We start from the raw sequence: 19,825 nt of genomic DNA, 5'->3' as shown, positions 1-19,825 counted from the left end.
CTGGATTCTTAGGCTGGCACCTCCCTGATCATTCAGTTATTATCCACACCAAGCATCCATCCACATACATCCTCTATCTCTATTTTAATCACAATTGTTAACAAAGTGAGATGAATACAACAAAAGGGCGGGGAATCTCTGGGTGCTGTTTCTGTTGTTACAGCATATTGCTTTGAGTCTCTCTCTCTGTTTGAGTGGTGGTTGTTACAAAGAATTGCTTTGAGAACAGACTCTGTCTTAGAATGTACTAACACAATTAGCAGTTTGCAAGTTTCACACATAGAGGGAAAGAAACAGTACCAAAAACCAAGAGACCTCTTAATTAGTAATACCCTGGAATTTAAACTATGGGGAATGAAACTCATTTGTGATTTTAATACAGAACCTCTTTAATATGATCCAACAAGGGTTCACCTACACACGCTGGCTAGCTTCATGGCAGGTGAGGAGCAGTGCATATGCTGGCTGAATGGACGCTGCTACCAAAGTTCTCTGATCAGCAGTGCAGGGATGCAGACACACTATAGTGGAGCAGCCATAGGGACACACATCTCAAAGAACCAATGTTACTGCACAAGATGAGTAACTTCGTCGTCTTTCCACAAATCCTGGAAAACAGCTCCCCCGTTATTTTATTCTAACTCTTGGAAGTGTGTGGCATAAATGGGTATTCCTAGATCTCTAAAGATATACACTCTATATGCTTGAGATATGTTTATTGTACCCTGTTCTTTTCATTCTATCCAAAATGCTAATGCCTTAGGGCCTCAAAGATGCTGCAGACAAGATATAAAAATCCTGCACCAGCTGACATGCTAGGCACCTTGGAAACTATTCATAGAAGTCCCTAGAGCAAGGGTCGGCAACCTTTCAGAAGTGGTTTGCTGAATCTTCATTTATTCACTCTAATTTAAGGTTTCGCATGTTGGTACTACATTTTAATGTTTTTAGAAGGTCTCTCTAAGTCTATATGATATAACTAAACTATTGTGTGTAAAGTAAGGTTTTAAAAATGTTTAAGCTTCATTTAAAATTAAATTAAAATGCAGATCTTATCAGTTCAGTGCGGTGGTTCTTAACCTGGGGTGCACGCACACCGTGGGGGTGCGAGACATGCAAGATTTTTTTAGAAGGTAAATCATTGAAAACACAAATTAAGCACAGGCAAATAAGTACAGCTACTTTGTTTCATCAAACCTATGTATTTATTAACATTATACATTTTTAACGATTACAGTAATATTTTAAGTTTTCAAGTTTTTAAGCTAATTGCAGTGTAATTTTTGATAAGGGTCGCAGAGCCCTGGGCCCAGGCCAGGAGCAGAGCCCTGGGCTGGCTGCCGGTACCCCAAGCCAGCAGGAGGGCTGAGCAGGGCTGGAGGCCTGGACCCCAGCTGGCAGGGGGCCTGGCAACTGGAACCCCAGACCGGCAGCGAGGTGAGCGGGGCCGGTGGCTGGTATCCCAGGCTGGCAGCAGGCTGAGCAGAGCCGGTGGCTGGTATTCCAGGCTGGCAGCAGCGTGCCAGTAAAAATTGGCTCGCGTGTCGCCTTTGCCACGTGCAGGGCCGTCCTTAGCCATAGGCAGAGTAGGCAGCCACCTAGGGCACCACTCTGCTGAGGGCCCCACTCTGTCGGGAGCCTGGACAGATGGGAAGCAGTGGAGCATGTAAGAGCAGGGCTGCTGGGTCCTAGAGAGAGCCGGATGCAATGCAGTTTGAGTGAGGGAGGGGATTGGCTGCCGGGGTCTCTGGGAAAAGGCGGGGTAGGGGAGGAGGAAGGAACTCACCTGTGATTGTGACTCTCTACCCCCGCTTGAGGTGAGGCAGGCTGGCAGCTCTGGCAGTATCCTTTGTTGCCCCCATAACATACATTCTTCTCTCCTCCCACGGAGCACCCCCCTTTCCTCGTCTTCCTCTCCGCCCCCCACGGAGCATGTATTCGGACCTGAGGGTTTGCTGCTGCTGTTGCCACTCTGCACCCTAAGAGGTGGATTTTGGAGTCCTGCAGTTTTCCGCCTATCTCCTCCTCTACTGCAGCTGTTGGACCAGCAGGCTGGGGGGTGAGCCAAGCATGAAAGCTGTACTGTGTTGCTATTTAGCTTGTAATTTAACAACTTTGTTTGCTAAAAATGCTTGCTAACAATCCTGAATCCAATTTCAATATTTTTTTTAAAAAATCAATATCTTAGCCAAAACCAGAAAATTAAGTTGTTGACAATTATTTGTGACAAGTGTGGTTTGGGGCAGGGAGTGGGCCAGTTTTCATCAGAGAAACAAAAAATGTTGACTGGCTTTCTTATAGCCCTGTTACTGCTAAATAGAGCCCTCTAACAACTGCAATATGCTCAGCTCCTTACTAGTGTATAGAGTGACCATATGGTGTACGCAGAGTCTCTTGCTTTTTTTCCTAGTGAGTCAGTGTAGCTTTTCCCAGCCCAGAGGTTGGGCAGCCAATGTCTTACGTTTTCACAATATTTTGTCCAACTTTCATAAAGTAAATACATGGTTAATATGAGTTAAAAAGGCCAGGGACGCTTCCTTGTGAACAATTTGTGCAGCAGATCATGCTGGAGCTGTGAGAATGTCAGGTTTTGATGGAACTTTAGAAGCAGTGATTTGTCATGTATTTCTGGCCGTGCCCAAAATGTGCTGCTATTGCTAATGTCTTTCCAAACAATAATAAGGCACAATAGGACTCCTGTCACATTTCTGTGCTGCCTTAATCGAGAGGAGATGATTCTGGGCTGACTTCATTTTGGTCACTTTGTGCTTTACCTAGGAGTAAAACTAGGGTTATATTTTCCCACTGCTTGGAAACCCAGCTTATTAAACTGGATAATGCCATTGATCTAGTTACAGTATAAGGTTGATAGAGAGTTGTAACTAACATTAAGACTGATGCCCATTATACATTTAAAACTAAAAAGTGGCTTTGTAAAAATGACATGGGTGTCCAACTCTACTGGGTCTCAGTCAGGGCGGAGTGCCTTGTAAGGTGTCTTCACACTAGCTCAAGGTCACAGACTCACGGGTATCCTATATTAGTTATTTTAAATAATATTTCTGATCTGATAATTTAAACAGTTATTTTTTTAAAAAACATCCTTATAAGTTATGTCGTATTGAAAACAACTTTCCGGGTCACAGAAAAGCAAATGGAAAGATGAAAAAGGATTAGCTGTACAAGCACAGAAGGGTTCTCTACTTAAGTTTGTACGTCATGAAAACAACGAAGTTGATCAAGATCATCAAGTAACTGCCCAAGAAAATTTTTATGCAGAGGAAGCTCAAGAAATGCAACAACACACAGAACAATCATTTGAAACAGATGCAGACACAAAACAACAAATTACAACAGTTGAAATTGTACTAGCATGGGATATAGATGACATTGGCGCATGGCTGCGGTCTTTAAACAACAAATTCCGTGCCATTATACTTGAGAGAGGCCCTGGGAGAATAAAAGGTCTTGAATATCCTAAAGACATTAGAGGTAGGAAATTCACAGAAAACAATTACTGCAAAAGACTTTCTAATGGTGAAATTGTCAACAGATGGTGGCTTGTGTACTCTAAATGCAAAGATGCTGTATTTTGTTTCCCATGCAAGCTTTTCAATAGTTGCAATTTTAAGATAGCAACCATGGGTATTAATAATTGGAAAAATCTTAGTCACATATTACCGCAACATGAAAAGGCACAACACCACAATGAAAGTATGCACCAATGGTGTGAGCTGAGTGTAAGGTTAAAAAATCAGACAACTCTTGATGCCCAAAACCAAAGATTGCTGGAGTTAGAGAAGCAGCATTGGCGTCGTGTTCTTGAACGTCTGTTATCTATTGTTGAATATCTATCAACAAACAATCTTACTGTTAGAGGAAGTGTTGAGAAATTATTCCAGCCCAAAAATGGCAATTTTTTTGGGCCTTATACAACTGCTGGGAAAATTTGACACAGTGATGAGTGAACATCTCCGAAGAGTAACTGAAAATGAAATACATGACCACTGTTTGGAACCAAGAATTCAAAATGAACTGATCATGCTAATGAGTGATAAAGTGAGAGACAAAAAGTTTCATTGGTTACTTTGGCAAAATATTTTGCCGTAATTCTAGATTGCACTCCGGACGTAAATCATCGAGAACAGACGTCGTTAGTAGTGAGATTTGTCGACATTAGTGATTCAGCACAGATTACAGTTAAGGAATCATTTATCACATTTTTAAAAGTAGAGGACACTACAGGTTTTGGACTTCTTCAAGCTCTCCTTGATGATCTAAAACGAATAGGATTGTCCGTAATGAACATTAGAGGACAAGGGTATGATAATGGTTCCAACATGAGAGGATGCATTTCTGGCGTGCAAGCTAGATTGCTGGCAGAAAATCCACGAGCCTTTTTTGTTCCATGTGCATGCCACAGCCTTAATTTGATTTTGTGTGATATGGCCAAGTTTTCCGTAGAAGCTGTTTCTTTTTTTGGTTTGCTGCAACGCATTTACATGCTCTTTTCAGCTTCTACTCAACGATGGCAGATAATCAAAGCACATGTCAATGGTATTACCGTTAGGCCTCTATCTGAGACACGCTGGGAAAGCAGAGTAGAAAGTGCAAAAACGTTGAGACATCAATCTGAGGAAGTTTACGAAGCACTGGTTGCTATTTTGGAAGAAGCCAGAGATTCAAAAGTTAAAAGTGAAACACAGTCATTGGCCTCTGAAATATCCAGCTTCAAGTTTCTAACATCTGTCGTAATCTGGTATGACATTCTTGCTAAAATCTCAAGTGTAAGCAAAATAATGCAGAGTCCAATGATGCAGCTTGATTCAACACTTACCTTACTAAACAACACACAAGACTTTTGAGTGAAATACAGAGAAAATTGATTCAAAGAAGCACAGGTTACAGCAAGGGAGCTTGGACAGGCACTTGGTATAGAACCAAAATTTCCATGTCCAAACGTGACACGAGTTTCAAGGAAAAAACAGCAAGCGGAATATGAAGGCACAGATAAGCCCATAGACGATCCAGAAAATAAATTTGAGGTTGAATTTTTTAATGTTGTGATGGATAAAGCAATATCTACCATTGATGAAAGGTCACACCATGAACAGTTTGTATTTTTGTATAACATAACTAAATTCAACAAAATAGGAAAACACGAGCAGCAAATGACAGTGAAAGAACCTAGAGAGCTTCCTGAAGCAGGGTGATAGTTTTGATTTAAATGGACTTGAACTGTACGAAGAATTGAGTACATTGTCATCAGTGTTGCCACATGCAAAATCGATGATGGACATTGTTAGGGGGCTTATTCCTTCACCCACTTACTTCCCTGGTCCTTCTCACATGAACAGAGAGCAACAATACCCAAAGTCCAAAGGTGCAAACAATTTGATGTTTATTGGGGTGAACTTCCAGCAAGCATGATTCCAGTTTCCTTCCTTAGTATCCTCCTTCCCAGCTCTGACACCACAGAGCCTTACACCTGTGTCCCTGTTCCCATTCCTACCCTTAGCCAAACATGATTCCAACTTCCTTACTCCCATTCCCTGTTCCCATTTCCCCCTTTAGCAAAACATGATTCCAATTTTCTTACCCCTGTTCCCATTTCCCACACCCTCACCCTCCCACCCCCTCCCACCCACACCCACCCACTTCCTCATTGACTACAGATTATATAGTAAAACTTGAGTTCTGCTTAGCTATATCTTAACCAATCATTTTCCTGAAATATAACTAACCAATCCTAACATATTGTAACATGATTATGTAACCAATTATATCCCACCACAATAATTAGTTTACACCCAGCAAAATTAATTATACAGCAGACAGGAACAATCACAGAACCAGACAGAGATTATACAGACAAACAATAGCAAAGTGGGAACTATAATGACAAAACAATACAGAAGTGAGGATTTCACATCCCAGCTATTGATAAGTGAGTTCTTGCCAGACAGGATGCTATCAAACTAAGTTTCCTTTTACATTTTCTAGGCACTTCCCTTTCTCTGGAGGTGATAGGAATACAATCCTGTCCTGATAGTGCCTAACAGCCCAATAGCACCTTATTTCAATGTGACTAGGTTGGAATGTGAGGATGTGACCGTTCGCTTCCCAGCTTATGGCTGCCTCTGCTGCTTAGCCAAAGGCCTTAGCCTAAGCACAGGGCCTCAGACTGTCACAGTAAGAGAAGGCCCTTACACCAGCAGACAGTGATTTTGATTCTTTCTTTTATACCTCTAGAACTAGCCAAGTGATAAGAATACCCCTAAATTCTTAAAGTACAGGCCTTTGCAGACAGGCCTGAATATCTTTATCCTAACAGACATTGTACAGTTTATTCATATCAGCAAACTTGTTGACATATATCCTAATGTGTACATTGCCACTCGTATTCTGCTGACAATTCCTGTAACAGTAGCATCAGAGAACGGAGTTTCTCAAAACTAAAGCTCATTAAAAACTATCTCCATTCTACAATGAGTCAGGAATGCTTGACTGGTCTTGCTATTCTTCCGGTCGAACAAGACATCACTTTGTCATACGATGTCATTATTACTGATTTTGCAGCCAAAAAAGCCAGAAAGATCACTTTTAATTAAAAACAAATCCTTGTTTCAATACCGCTTCATAGAAATTTCCAATAAAATGTTGACAAATTTAAAAAATTATATTATTTGCATCATTCTGTCAATAAATAAATTTTTTTCTATAGCGCTACTTCTTTAGTGCTAGTCCATCAGCCATTACAGGGTGCTCAATGAAGTTAAACTGTTTTTAATAAAGTGCAGAGGGCAAGTTTTCCAGTACTGTAAGTTTGTTTGTGCTGCTAAGAGCAAGTCAGGCATAGGGGCACCAGTTTAATAATCCCGCCTAGAGCACCATAAATCCTAAGGACGGCCCTGCGCGTGCCGCAGGTTGCCGACCCCTGCCCTAGAGGCAGTGGAGGGAGAACGTATGAGCCTCATCAGAGGAAGATTTGCCAAGTAAGATTCCATTCCTTTACAGAGGTATCCTTTGGTAGCAAGGTGGTACTAGGTTGATTCCCACATAACGTCTTTGTTTATAAAGCTCTTGCTTTAAATGGGATGAACTTCCATTCCTGCCTGTTATTCTACAATAAGTATTAAACTCGGCTCATTCTGCCCACGGCCCCCCGTCCCCAGTGCTGTGACTTGCTGCTCGCTATTTCCTGTGAGTAATGAATGAAGAGAGAAGCTGTGCAACAGAATGAGAAATTACTTACCTGATCATTTTCTTTCTGTTAGAAGCTTCTCTCCTCGTTCAGCCCACTCTGGTAGTCTGGTAAATGACAAAGGCTGTAAGAAAATCAAGGACCATGATTTTGTTGCTTGAACCGCAGTTTTTAGCAGACACTGCAACTTTTTATAGCTGCCACAATTTCAACACAGCCAGCCCCTGGATGCTGCTGCTAGTAGCATGGACCAACTTCTCCATGGCTGGCTCTGTGCACTTCGGCTCCCCCACAACGGGAGAACATGTGCCAAAAAACTAAAAAATTCTGTGCACAATATTTTAAAATTCTGCATATTTTGTCAATAAATAAATGTGGAGCCTCCAGCATGGCAATGAGGAGCACAGGCCACTGGCTGCATGGAGGTGGGAGATCATCCGGGAACTTCTCCCCTCCGGGACACCTACTTGGCAAAGAAGATGCACCTACCCCTGACACAGCGCAAGGGCTGGGCCTGCCCCAGAAACACCACAGGGCCCTGCCCCTCCATGCCAAGTGCACCAAGATAGGAAGTGAGAGGGACATTCTTGCACACGCTCCCAGCACTGGCCCCTAATCTAGATTTGGGGCAGGCAGGCTCAGCCCAGCAGGATCCAAGTGTGGAGGGGCTTAATGTGGGGGGATTCAGGTGTGGGGAGTGGGTTCTGTGTGTGGTAATCTGGGTTTGGATGCCTCGATTTGGATGCACAGGGGCTCATGGGGGGGGGTGGTTCTGGGTGCAGGGGGAATGTGACTCCAGGGGTCCAGGTTAAGGTGGTTGGGGCTTAGCAGTGGGGGGCTGGGTGAGGGGGCTGGGACTGGCTGTGGGGGAGGTCTGTGTGGATCCTAATGGCAGCAGCAAAGAATCCATTTCATGGTGAGCAAAACTCTTTTTCAGCAAAAAAAATTATATGTTGGTGTTTTGGCCCCTATTCTGTTCAAGTCAGAGTTGACATTGGCATTGAAAGTGTTGATGTTACCTGGTGTAAATGAAAGTAACACTATTTGCAATAGCATATTAAGCTTCTTCAGACATTAAAGAAATATGCCAAAGGCAGCGAGCAAGGTTTTTATGCTTTAAGCTGTTTTTAAATGACAACCTGTACAAGGAATAGTAATTTCTTCTTTATTAGGCTGTTACTGAAAGCCAAGCATTTTATATGTTACTGTAGATTGAGGTGCTTATTTCCAAGGATAAATTTGAAAACCCTTCAGTAGAGGAGAAAATCTTAATAGAGCAGGAATTGTAGCCTTTATTACACCTGATTTTTAGAGGGAACTATCCTTTTTTTTCCTTTCTCTCTTTTCTTTTCCTTTTCCTTGTTTTGTATGACAGGCGTTGTTTTAATCATCTTGCAATACCCATGTGATTTGTTTAAAAGAAAAAGTTAAGACATCACTGTAACTTTTGATGTAGCATAATGTGATAACCAGATGATGTTACCCAAGTCAAGATTTCCTTTTGCTCCAGCCCCATCCTGATTCAGCATTCTTGTCTGTTACTGACTGTAATCTATCCATCAGAAATAGTTTCTCTTGGCTGTGTATTCATCAACAGTCAGCTCCATTGGCTGTAGTAACAATGGAAGTTGTTGTGTAGATAAGGTTAAGTTTTTAACACCATGACAAAGTTAAAAACGCCTGAGCCCTATCTTCACTGCAGCTTCCATCATTGTATCACCCGTGGAGAACTGAGTCCCAACTTTCCTAATGTCCCTGTTGGCTTTATTCTTATTCTTTGTTCCTATTCTGAATTCTTGTTGTGTTTCTCTTAAGCCTTTGTGGTCTCTTTCCTCCCAGGGCCACGTTATCAATTTTTCTACCCTCACCCAAAATGATCTCTTTCCGTTCTCCTCCCCTGCTATTATCATACATGGTTGTTGTTTGCAGAGGGTGCTAAAGTGGCTCTGTGGGGAACAGTTCCATGTCCAGGGAGGGAAAAAAAGAGGTACTAGGTGTTCATTGTTTCCCCCTCCACTCCACATAATGCTGAGTACCACAAGCCCAGTACAATGATGGGCAAATGAGAATGGTGGTATGCATGGTAACCCACCTCAGTTTTTAGGGCAGTACCATAATTCTTAGGTTTGTCAGGATTCAATTTGAATTGATGGCGGTAAACATGGCTTTCAACTGACAAACTGAAATTGATGAGAAAAATCCATTGCTAAATGTGGTTGTGAATATAATCTCTTTCTTCTCGGCCCCCAGTTTGTGACTGCAGTGATTGGGTGTTAGATAGAGGGCAAGTGGGGCCATGATAGTGGAGCTGCAGAGAGCTCCCTGCATAGTTGCTGGGCCAGGGACACTAGATTCTTGCAGGCACAAGGTGGAGGGAAGGCGGTGGTCATGTAGGGACAGAACAGAGACCCCCTGCCAGTCTGCCTGGAGGAAAAGCAGGGTCGTGCACAAGGTGGGACAAGTAGGGGCACAGGCCCCCCCTCCCCAATTGTCGAGGGCACAGAACTCCTCCAGCCCCATGGTGGAGGACAGGGGGCATGAACACCTCCTGGCCCCAGGCCTCTGTGGGGGTGCAGTACGTGCCCCTTCAAATTAGGTCAAATATAAATTCTTGCACATGCTCCAGAGGACACATTAAAATAAAGGACAGTGGACAAAAAGACCAGCATGTATAAAATGATTCCAGCAGTACTATATGTGACATAGTTAAAGATGCTGCAGCCATTCCCCACTAATGAAGGCAAGGGAATCTTGCCTGACCTTCTAGCCTCAGCCTCGTTTACTAAGAGCTTGTTTTAAAATGATCACTTGACTAGATTCCCAAACAAAAGCCTTCATTGAGGAGTTGAGGTTTTAGGGGTCCAGGGTTTAAGATGGGATTTCCAGTTGTGGTGGCTACACGTCTAGCTTTAGTACACTAGATCGCTCAGCTAGTACGCTAATGTCTGAGTTGGGTATTATTGCTCCAGTGTAGACATACCCAAAGCGTGTGAGTTCCTTTAAGTTATATAATAGAAATTATGTCATTATTTGTTAAAAAAAATTCTACTCCATTCCTTTATCCCAAACCCAAATGGCAGGATGCATGAGTCTATGGTGAATAACTTACAAAGTTTGAAATCTGAGTCACTGTACCAGACTTGATGCCTGTATGCTAAGTGATCATTCAGATAAAGTTTGTTGTCAGGAACATGACCCAACTGCAAAGGTCACATTGTAGCAGCACTTCACTGCATTAATACAAAATTTACTGACATCATTGTTCATCAGTGGCATCTGACCTGCTGTGTGCCAAGCAGTTACTCCTCCCTTTAAATCACTTAATACTCTTGGAGGAATTTTGTGCCAAAAAATTAAAACTTCTGCACATATTATTTGGCAAAACAACACAACCACACCAGTTTCAATTACTTTTGGTAATTTATTTCAGAATACCTGTCAACAAGTATGCCTGTAACAATACAGACAACAAAAAAGATTCAGGAAATCTTTTTTGACAAATAGATTCCTTACTAGGCATATTAATACAGCACTCTGCGTAATTAAACTACAACATAGAACCATATTTCCCACACTCCTTAGAAGCTGAAGTAATGGTGAAACTGAGGGAGAGGGAAGTAAATTGCTGGGAAGGAATCTGGGTGTGAACTTGGAGGGTTGTTGGATATGGATGGGAAAAGTATGGAACAGATGGGGTTTTTTTTGGTGAGGGGGCAGGGAGGGATTGTTAGGGAGCTTCCCCCATGCAGACCCTGGCTGACCCCTGGCCGCTCCCATTCAGTCAGGCACATTGGCCCCTGTCCCCATGTGTCCCTGCACCCCCTGGCCATTTGTTCCTCCACCCCCCCACCCAGACACCCACCACCATGTGGCTCTGTACACCCTCCCCATGTCCCCACCCTGCCACCCCATCCCTATGTAGCTCTGTACCCCTGCCCTTATCACCATGTGGCCCTGCGCCTCCACTCCCATTCAGCCCCTGCCCCCGTCTGTCCTCACCCACTAACCCTAATGAGCCCTTGTCTGACCACCTTCCCCAGCACCCCATGTTGTCTGTCTCCTGACCTCGCCTGCCAGGTGCTGCGAAGAAGGCAGGCTCTTTCTCTTCCCTCACTGACCGGGAGCTGCTGCTTTGTTATATCACCGCTTGTGGACAAAAGGTGGAACTGCAGAAGTTATTCTCTGGTGGGCTAAAAGCAGAACTGCAGCAACATTTCAGCAGCAGCTTTTTTCTGCACAAAAAATTAAAAATGCAGGGCTCATTCATTATGCAGGTGCGCAGTAGTGCAGAATTCCCTCAGAAGTAACTAAAGCAGCATTTGATGTGTTTTGCTAATGAGGAGTGATTCTGGACAATCAAATGGCGCATGTAGAAACATATTTAAAAACCCTTTAAATAAACATCTGGCTGCTAAGACTTGGGGCTTGTCTACATATCACTTTTGTAGGTATAACTTAGGGGTATGAAAAAAACCACACCCCTGAGTGACATAGTTACATCACCAGACGTGCCAGTGTGGACGGCACTATGTTGGTGGCAGCACTTCTCCCACTACCATAGCTACCACCGCTTGTGGAGGGGTTTTATTTATGCCAACAAGAGAACTCTTGCCTGTCCGCATGGAGTGGCTAAACCAGTGATCTTACAGCTGTGTCACTGTAAGCTTGCTAGTCTAGACAAGGTCACAATGTTTCATCACTACAGCCACAACCTTAGTATGTAAATAGTGCCAAAAGTTAACCTGGTTCTAATCTAGACAAATGGCTATGTGGCCTTTCCTGTTTTCTTAAAATAAGCAGTAACACACTTTAAAAAAATCTTTTCCTCAGGTTGGAGGGGAAGTGTTCTCCAGTGTGTGTGTGTGGAAGCCTAATGTATTAGTGAGTGTAGACTGCAAGCCATGTTTTCATAATCAAAGTTTGCAAACCTTTAGAGACAACCTTCCAGGTGTACATGCTGCTATGCTTTCCTGCTGGGTCTGCACATCCCTAGTATCACTATTGCTCTGGTGTATAAAGCAGCAGCGTGAGTTTAACAAGACTGGACAGTGTCATTACTGTGATGTGGAATACCGAAGCCATCATTTCACTTTCAGGCTTTGGACAACAGCAGCCTCAGACTCAGGACTTTAATTTAGGACCGAAGTGAACTCCTCCCCTGCCCCCAAAATAAAAATCTAGTTGCAGGAGGGGGTAACTGGAGACTTCCTCCAGTCCAGTAGTCATAAAGGAGGGGAGATTAAAGGTCTATGGGGCCCTTGCTTTATGTGTGTGGCGTGGCTTCTCTTGCTGTGTTCATATAGGGCACTGGCTCCCAGCTAAATGGGTGATCGCTCTGCTCCCCTTAAACTCATAGCACTTCAAAGAAGGAAAACTTCAGCATTAATAGCAATTTTATGTTGCAAGCACAGGCTTGTGGCAGGATTAAATAAGGCTAGGGGCTGGCCTATCATACAATAGGACTGAAAGAGAACATGAGCCAGGAATGGTGCCATTCAGTACTTGTGCAGCTCCCAAGGCAATTCCACATTCACTGACGTTTCACGGGGTCTGATTCGACAGGCAAGGATAAGAAGTCGCAAGTGGCATTACTGCTGGTTCTGCATTTAGGCTTCTGCTTTAGCTGGTGCTTCTTCCCCTTCCCTAGCTTGATTTTATTCCCTACAGTCACAGAGAAATACAAATTATTAATCGTTGATACAGCATTTTACAGTAATACTAGTGTATGGTCAGCTGGGAGCACTGCTACAGCTTTTGCACAGGTGGTTCATTACAGTTTGGCACAGGAACCATCCCAGGACTCAAGTCAGTCATTAATGCCCAAGAGCCTGACTCATCAGCTGGATGTGATACTGCTCTATTTGGAAGGTTGTTTAGTTTGCAAACCTCCCCTTCTCTCCTCAATGCACCCAATCCTTTGCTCCAGAAATACTTGATGAATACACTCAGTTCATTCTACATTAGTGGATTCTACTATCTGAGTGACATTCCCTGTATTTAAAATAGGGGTAGACATTAGGTCTAGGCAGTGTCTCATAGGAAGTGCAAGCATGGTAGATGGACATGGCTGAAGTGCTAGCTCCTGGCAATGATGCATGTTAAAATACCCTTACTTACACCAGATGTGGCCTAAGTGATCACCCAACATCACCCATGAATTGTTCCAAGTACCCCAGATCAGAAGCAGATCCAAGAAAGGCATGATCACTCTCCACTTCTTTATGACTGCTTGAGGGGGGAGGAACCAAAACTAGCTTCTGCTTTAGCATGTTGTTATACTATGGCATTGAAAACCACTGCCCTAGACCATGGCATAGCAGAAGTGCATCACAACATACTGAGCAGAAAGAAAACTACTACACTGACACTGAACATCAGAACCACATCTACAGTGCTGGTACCGGAATACCACAGTGAGGAGCACCCTGGAAATGCCAAAATAGCTACCCTAAATAGACGCCACGATTACCAAGGTAAGAGTGCTTTGTTGATTCAACTGTTTAATGACCTGAAAAATCAAAAAGGAATCCTACTAAAAGTAGGATCCTGGATAAATTGCTAAGGAGGAGTACAAAAGAATAGCACAAGCATGTGGGGACAAAATCAGAAAGGGAAAGGCATAAAATGAGTTACACTTGGGAAGGGACATAAAACAGCAATAAAAAGAGGTTCCAGAAATACATTAGGAGTGAGAGAAAGACTGAGGAATGTGTAGGTTCACCACTTAGCAGGAAAGCAGAGCTAACAACAGATGCGAGCAAGGAGGTTGAGATATTTAATACCTATTGTTAGGATATAGATATTCAGGCCTGTCTGCAAAGGCCTGTACTTTAAGAATTTAGGGGTATTCTTATCACTTGGCTAGTTCTAGAGGTATAAAAGAATCAAAATCACTGTCTGCCAGTGTAAGGGCCTTCTCTTACTGTGACAGTTTGTGGCCCTGTGCTTAGGCTAAGGCCTTTGGCTAAGCAGCAGAGGCAGCCATAAGCTGGGAAGCGACCGGTCACATCCTCACATTCCAAACTAGTCACATTGAAATAAGGTGCTATTGGGCTGTTAGGCACTATCAGGACAGGATTGTATTCCTGTCACCTCCAGAGAAAGGGAAGTGCCTAGAAAATGTAAAAGGAAACTTAGTTTGATAGCATCCTGTCTGGCAAGAACTCACTTAGCAATAGCTGGGATGTGAAATCCTCACTTCTGTATTGTTTTGTCATTATAGTTCCCACTTTGCTATTGTTTGTCTGTATAATCTCTGTCTGGTTCTGTGATTGTTTCTGTCTGCTGTATAATTAATTTTGCTGGGTGTAAACTAATTAAGGTGGTGGGATATAATTGGTTAGCTAATCATGTTACAATATGTTAGGATTGGTTAGTTAAATTTCAGTAGAATGATTGGTTAAGGTATAGCTAAGAATATTACTATATAAATTAGGGGCAAACAGGAAGTAAGTTGGGATTCGAAAATAAGGAAAAAGGAACTTGTATTTAAGCTTGCTGGAAGTTCACCCCAATAAACATCGAATTGTTTGCACCTTCGGACTTCGGGTATTGTTGCTCTCTGTTCATGCGAGAAGGACCAGGGAAATGGGAGAGTGAAGGAATAAGCTCTCTAACACCTATTTTGCTGGTCTTCACTAAAAAAGTTAATTGTGACCAGATGCTTAACCCAATTAATATTAACGAAGGGGAAGGAACACAAGCCAGAATAGAGGAAGACCAGGTTAAAGCATATTTAGATACATCAGTTGTGTTCAAGTTGGTAAGATGTGAAAAATTTCAATCTAGGGTACTTAAGGAACTAGCTGAAGCAATGTTGGAACTTTAGAACTCATGGATAAGGGCCTGACTGGAGAAGGGCAAACATAGTACCTATCTTTAAAGAGGACTGGGGAAATACAGACGAGTCAGCCTAACTTCGATATGTGGAAAGCTACTGAAACAACTTATTAATCAATTTGTAAGCATCTAACAGCTAATAGGGTAGTAAGTAATAGCCAGCAAGGATTTGTCAAGAGCAAATCATGCAAAACCAAATTAATTTCTTTATTTCATTGGGTTACTAGCCTATTGGCTGCAGGGAAGCAGTGGACATGATAGATCTTGATTTTAGCAAAGCTTTTGACACAGTTCACATGACATTCTGATAACCATGGAAGATAGGACAAGAAGTCATGGGCTTTATCTGCAGCAAGGGAGATTTAAGTTAGATATTAGGATAGTTAAGTACTGGAACAGGCTTCCAAGAGAAGTTAAGGACTTCCCATAATTGGAAGTTTTTAAGAATAACTTTAGAGAAAACTGTCAGGGATGGTCTAGGTTTACTTGGTCCTGCCTCACTGCAGGGGCCTGGACTAGATAATCTCAAAGTCCCTTCCAGCCCTACATTTCTATGATTCCTTCACTGGCCACAAGCCACTACTGGAATTGAGTGCTTCATGAAGACTGAAATAAATCTTGTGTATTATACATGAAACTGAACAAGGTCACACAGGATGGTTGGCACAGCCAGAATTGAGACATTTTGAATGTTGCATTTCATCACTTCCTCAGTTATGTCATAGATCTCAAGCTTCATAGATTCTGCTGTTCTTTGCGTTTCTGTAGAAAGTCTCCATTGTATAATAAAAATACTTTGCAAACTGACTTCTCGTGGCAGCAGAAGCTAATTACAACTTTGGTAATTAAACATGGTACAATTTTAAGAAGTTTATTTATAATTTGTTACACTGACAGTTACAAAACAAAACTAGCACAAGAGGCAGAATAGGCTTTAGGAGGAAATCTAGAAGAGGAGGTTACTTACCTGTAACTGGAGGTTCTTAGAGATGTGGGGTCCCTATATGTATTCCACTGTGGGTTACGCATGTGCGCCATGTGCCCAGAGTCGGAGAATTTGAAACTAGCATGTTACTCCCCACATGTGCTCTAGTTTGCCTTGTGCTCCCGACCGAGGTGATAAAGGGCAGTGTGGACTGAACACCTCTTCAGTTCCTTCTCCATTGTGAATCAGATAAGATCCAAAGTAGAGGGGAAGAAGGGTAGTTAGTGGAATACTGATAGGGACCACACATCTGAAAGAACCTCCAGTTACAGGTAAGTAACCTCCTCTTCTTTGAAAGATGGTCCCTATTGTATTCCTTGGTGGGTGATTGACAAGCAGTATCTAAGTAGGAGGATGGTGCGAGGATGGGAATGGTAGGGTTGAGTAGAGAACTACCATCTCAAATGACGCAGCAGCAGCCACCTAGTCTTGTACCAGAGTATAGTTGTCTTGCAAATGTGTGGCTAGAGCTCCATGTGGCTGCTTTACAGTTGTCTAGGAGGGGTATGTCCTGAAGGGATGCTACAGTCATGGCTTAGACTCTTGTGCTGTGTACTTGTACCACCGAGGGGGAGGAGGTTCAAGATCTGATAGAGTAGAATACAGCCCAATATCCATTCGGAACTTCTCTGGGTGGAGATGGTGTGCCATCTGACCAACTCTGCTGTAGCAACAAACAGCCTCGGAGCCTTTCTGAATGGTTTTCTGCAGGTAAAAGACCAAAGCTTGAACATCTAGGGAGTGGAGCCTATGCACTTCTGTAGACATGTGCAGTTTCAGGAAGAATACAAGCAAATGAATGGATTAGTGAAGGTGAAATTCCAAAATCCCTTTAGGGATAAATTTGGGGTGTAGATGTAAAGAAACTTTAGCTTTGTGAAATACAGCGTATGGAGGGTCTGCCATCACTGTGCCAGCACGATGGCTGTCAGAAAGGCAATCTTCATGGAGACGAGGGACATGGAGCAAGTTGCTAAGTGTTCAAAGTGGGGGCATGTCAAAACCAAAAGAATGAGATTCAAACCTGCAACAAAAATACCATCAGGCTGGAGGCTGGGATTGAGCTGTCATTGTTGATGTGGAGGGCACAGGGAAGTGGGATTTTTGAATCCTTTGCTTTTTATGCAGTTCATAGGGTCTCTGATGGTAGATGTATTGGGGCCTTCTACCACGAAGAGGTTGATTGTCTGTGGACCTTCCTCTTAGGGGCAGGTGTGTATATACCCAAGGATCGAAGGGTAACCCTAGAGTCTTTCAGGGTGTGTAGGACTCATCCGTCTTCTGATTGAAGAGATGAGATTCATCGAAGGGGATGTTCTTGATAGTATTCTGAACTTCCTTGGAAAACCTTGAGGCATGGAGCCAGGAGTCCTTTTGCATAACAATGGGAGTAGCCATGGCTCAAGAGGAAGTATCAACCACATCGAATGCAGAGTGGAGTGGTCCTGGTTATTAGTTTTCCTTCCTCTATCAGAACTTGGAAACGAGAATGATCCTGCTGTGGGAGACTGTTGGTAAATTCCTCAAACTTAGCATAGTTCAGGAAATCATTTTTAGCCAGTACCACTTGATAATTAGCTCTCCTAAAGACTGGAGGATGAGAAATCCATTTCCCGCAGCAAGTCTAAGCGTTTACCCTCCTTGTCCACAGGGGTTGACCCGTGATGATGTTGTCTGGACCTTTCTGAAGCAGCCTGAACCACCAAGAAGTTGGGCATTGGGTGAGAGAATAAGAACTCTGAACCCTTAGCTGGTACATAGTAGCGTCTTTCTGCCTCCAAATATTTCCCCCTCTCATTGAGTGAATCCATACTCTAGTTTAATTTATTTAGTACTCACAAGAAAGGTTATATGCTTGAAACAGCTAACTACTTCAGCTTTGCATAAATGTAGGAAAAATTTGCTACTGCAGGGTGGAACAAAATCAATGATTATAATGAAAAAATGTTTACCCGTCACAAAAAACTAGTCTTCTCAGGTGAGCATAAATTTTGCAGCTGATCTAAGTAGAGGTGGTGTTAATGTTTGTGCAACATTTCAAATGTTCCAATTCAGAAACATATCCAAACGTGCATAGAACAGGTATTTTAATGGCTTAACTTTTATCTACTTGTAGGAGACACTGAAACAATTTCCAAAAATGGAAAAATTTCAGTGAGAGTCACTGGAACAAGAGTTCAAGTCATGTCTAAAGTTTCCTAAAGGTACCATACTGAATTATTTTTTACTTTAAGCATCAAATAATAAAATGCTGATTGATCCGATATGTCCTTGCGATACAATTATCAACAATTCTCTGATATATCAGATATATTAATGTATTGATATATATATCCCATCCTTTTTGGAACCCCTCTGAAAGGGGGTTCCAAAGAGGATGGCTCTAGACTGTTCTCAATGGTAGCAGATGACAGAACGAGGAGTAATGGTCTCAAGTTGCAGTGGGGGAGGTTTAGATTGGATATTAGGAAAAACTTTTTCACTAAGAGGGTGGTGAAACACTGGAATGCGTTACCTAGGGAGGTGGTAGAATCTCCTTCCTTAGAGGTTTTTAAGGTCAGGCTTGACAAAGCCCTGGCTGGGATGATTTAACTGGGAATTGGTCCTGCTTCGAGCAGGGGGTTGGACTAGATGACCTTCTGGGGTCCCTTCCAACCCTGATATTCTATGATTCTATATAGTGGACGCTACTAGGAATTCAGTTTACTTCCAATACACAGCTAAACTCCAATTGTAAAATAGCTCAGAGAACATACCTGAATTTAAAAATATGGAATTTAACAGCAGTGGTTGAGTTTCAGCAGCAATCTTAGATTGCAGTTACTTTGTTGCTACTATAGGAAATGATGGATGCAAAGTTAATCTTAGAATAAATGAAAGCCAATAACAGATTTACATTCTTTGTTAAATGCAACAAGGAACTCCTGCCTCAAAAAGATTGACTAAAAAGACAGCCATGTGGTTCTTGCACCTGAATTCATGACCTTGATGGAGAGATTTCATAATAGTTCTGAAAATAACATCCAAGATATGCATATTAACTTCACGTTTAGATGAACATCGACAGCTTCACTTCAGTCAATTAGTAAATCCTGATGTTCACCAAAATAAGAAGTTAATATTATTCAGTACCAATGTACTTAGTTTTAAAACTCAAACTCAAAATGAGGCAAATAGAAGCGGTAATGAAAGAAACAGAAGAGGGACGATGACAATAACATAGAACAGATATAGAAAAATAAAGTTAAGCATTTTATTTAGTATAATCTACAAATATAAAAGACAATTTACTTCCAATTACTCTGGTGAGAACATCATCACTATAACGCTAACTCTTGTGATTTGTTATTATTACCAGAATCCCTTGAAGAAAATTTACTGCTCACATACAGTTTGGGAATGGGATGGACACATTTATTCCTTTTGTTGGATGACAGTTTCTCACTATATCATTGACCACCATTGAACATACTGCGACAGACTAAGGGAAAAGACCTAATGAATGTGCTCTTCAGCCAATCAGAAACCTGGTTATCCATAAACATTGTTCAAGTTTGCTGTACTTATGATAAACTGCTTTCTGAGTGGCTCATAGGATTTTGTTTCAGGTGAAGGAAGAAAGGGCATGTGTTTTTGTTTAATTTTCTAAGGGAAAAATGGTAAGTGATCAGCAAACTGAGTGGCTAGCTGTCAGCCCACTTGCTATATGTTGGAAAAATAGCATATGTTTCTGTCAAACAATTATGACATTTCTGTCCTCTGAGTCAACAATTTACTTTCCTGCCTACTGAAGTGGC

The sequence above is a fragment of the Eretmochelys imbricata genome, chromosome 2 (assembly GCF_965152235.1).
Source record: "Eretmochelys imbricata isolate rEreImb1 chromosome 2, rEreImb1.hap1, whole genome shotgun sequence".
Classification (NCBI taxonomy): domain Eukaryota; kingdom Metazoa; phylum Chordata; order Testudines; family Cheloniidae; genus Eretmochelys; species Eretmochelys imbricata.
The sequence above is the reverse complement of the archived record's forward strand: the minus strand, read 5'-3'. Positions refer to the sequence as shown.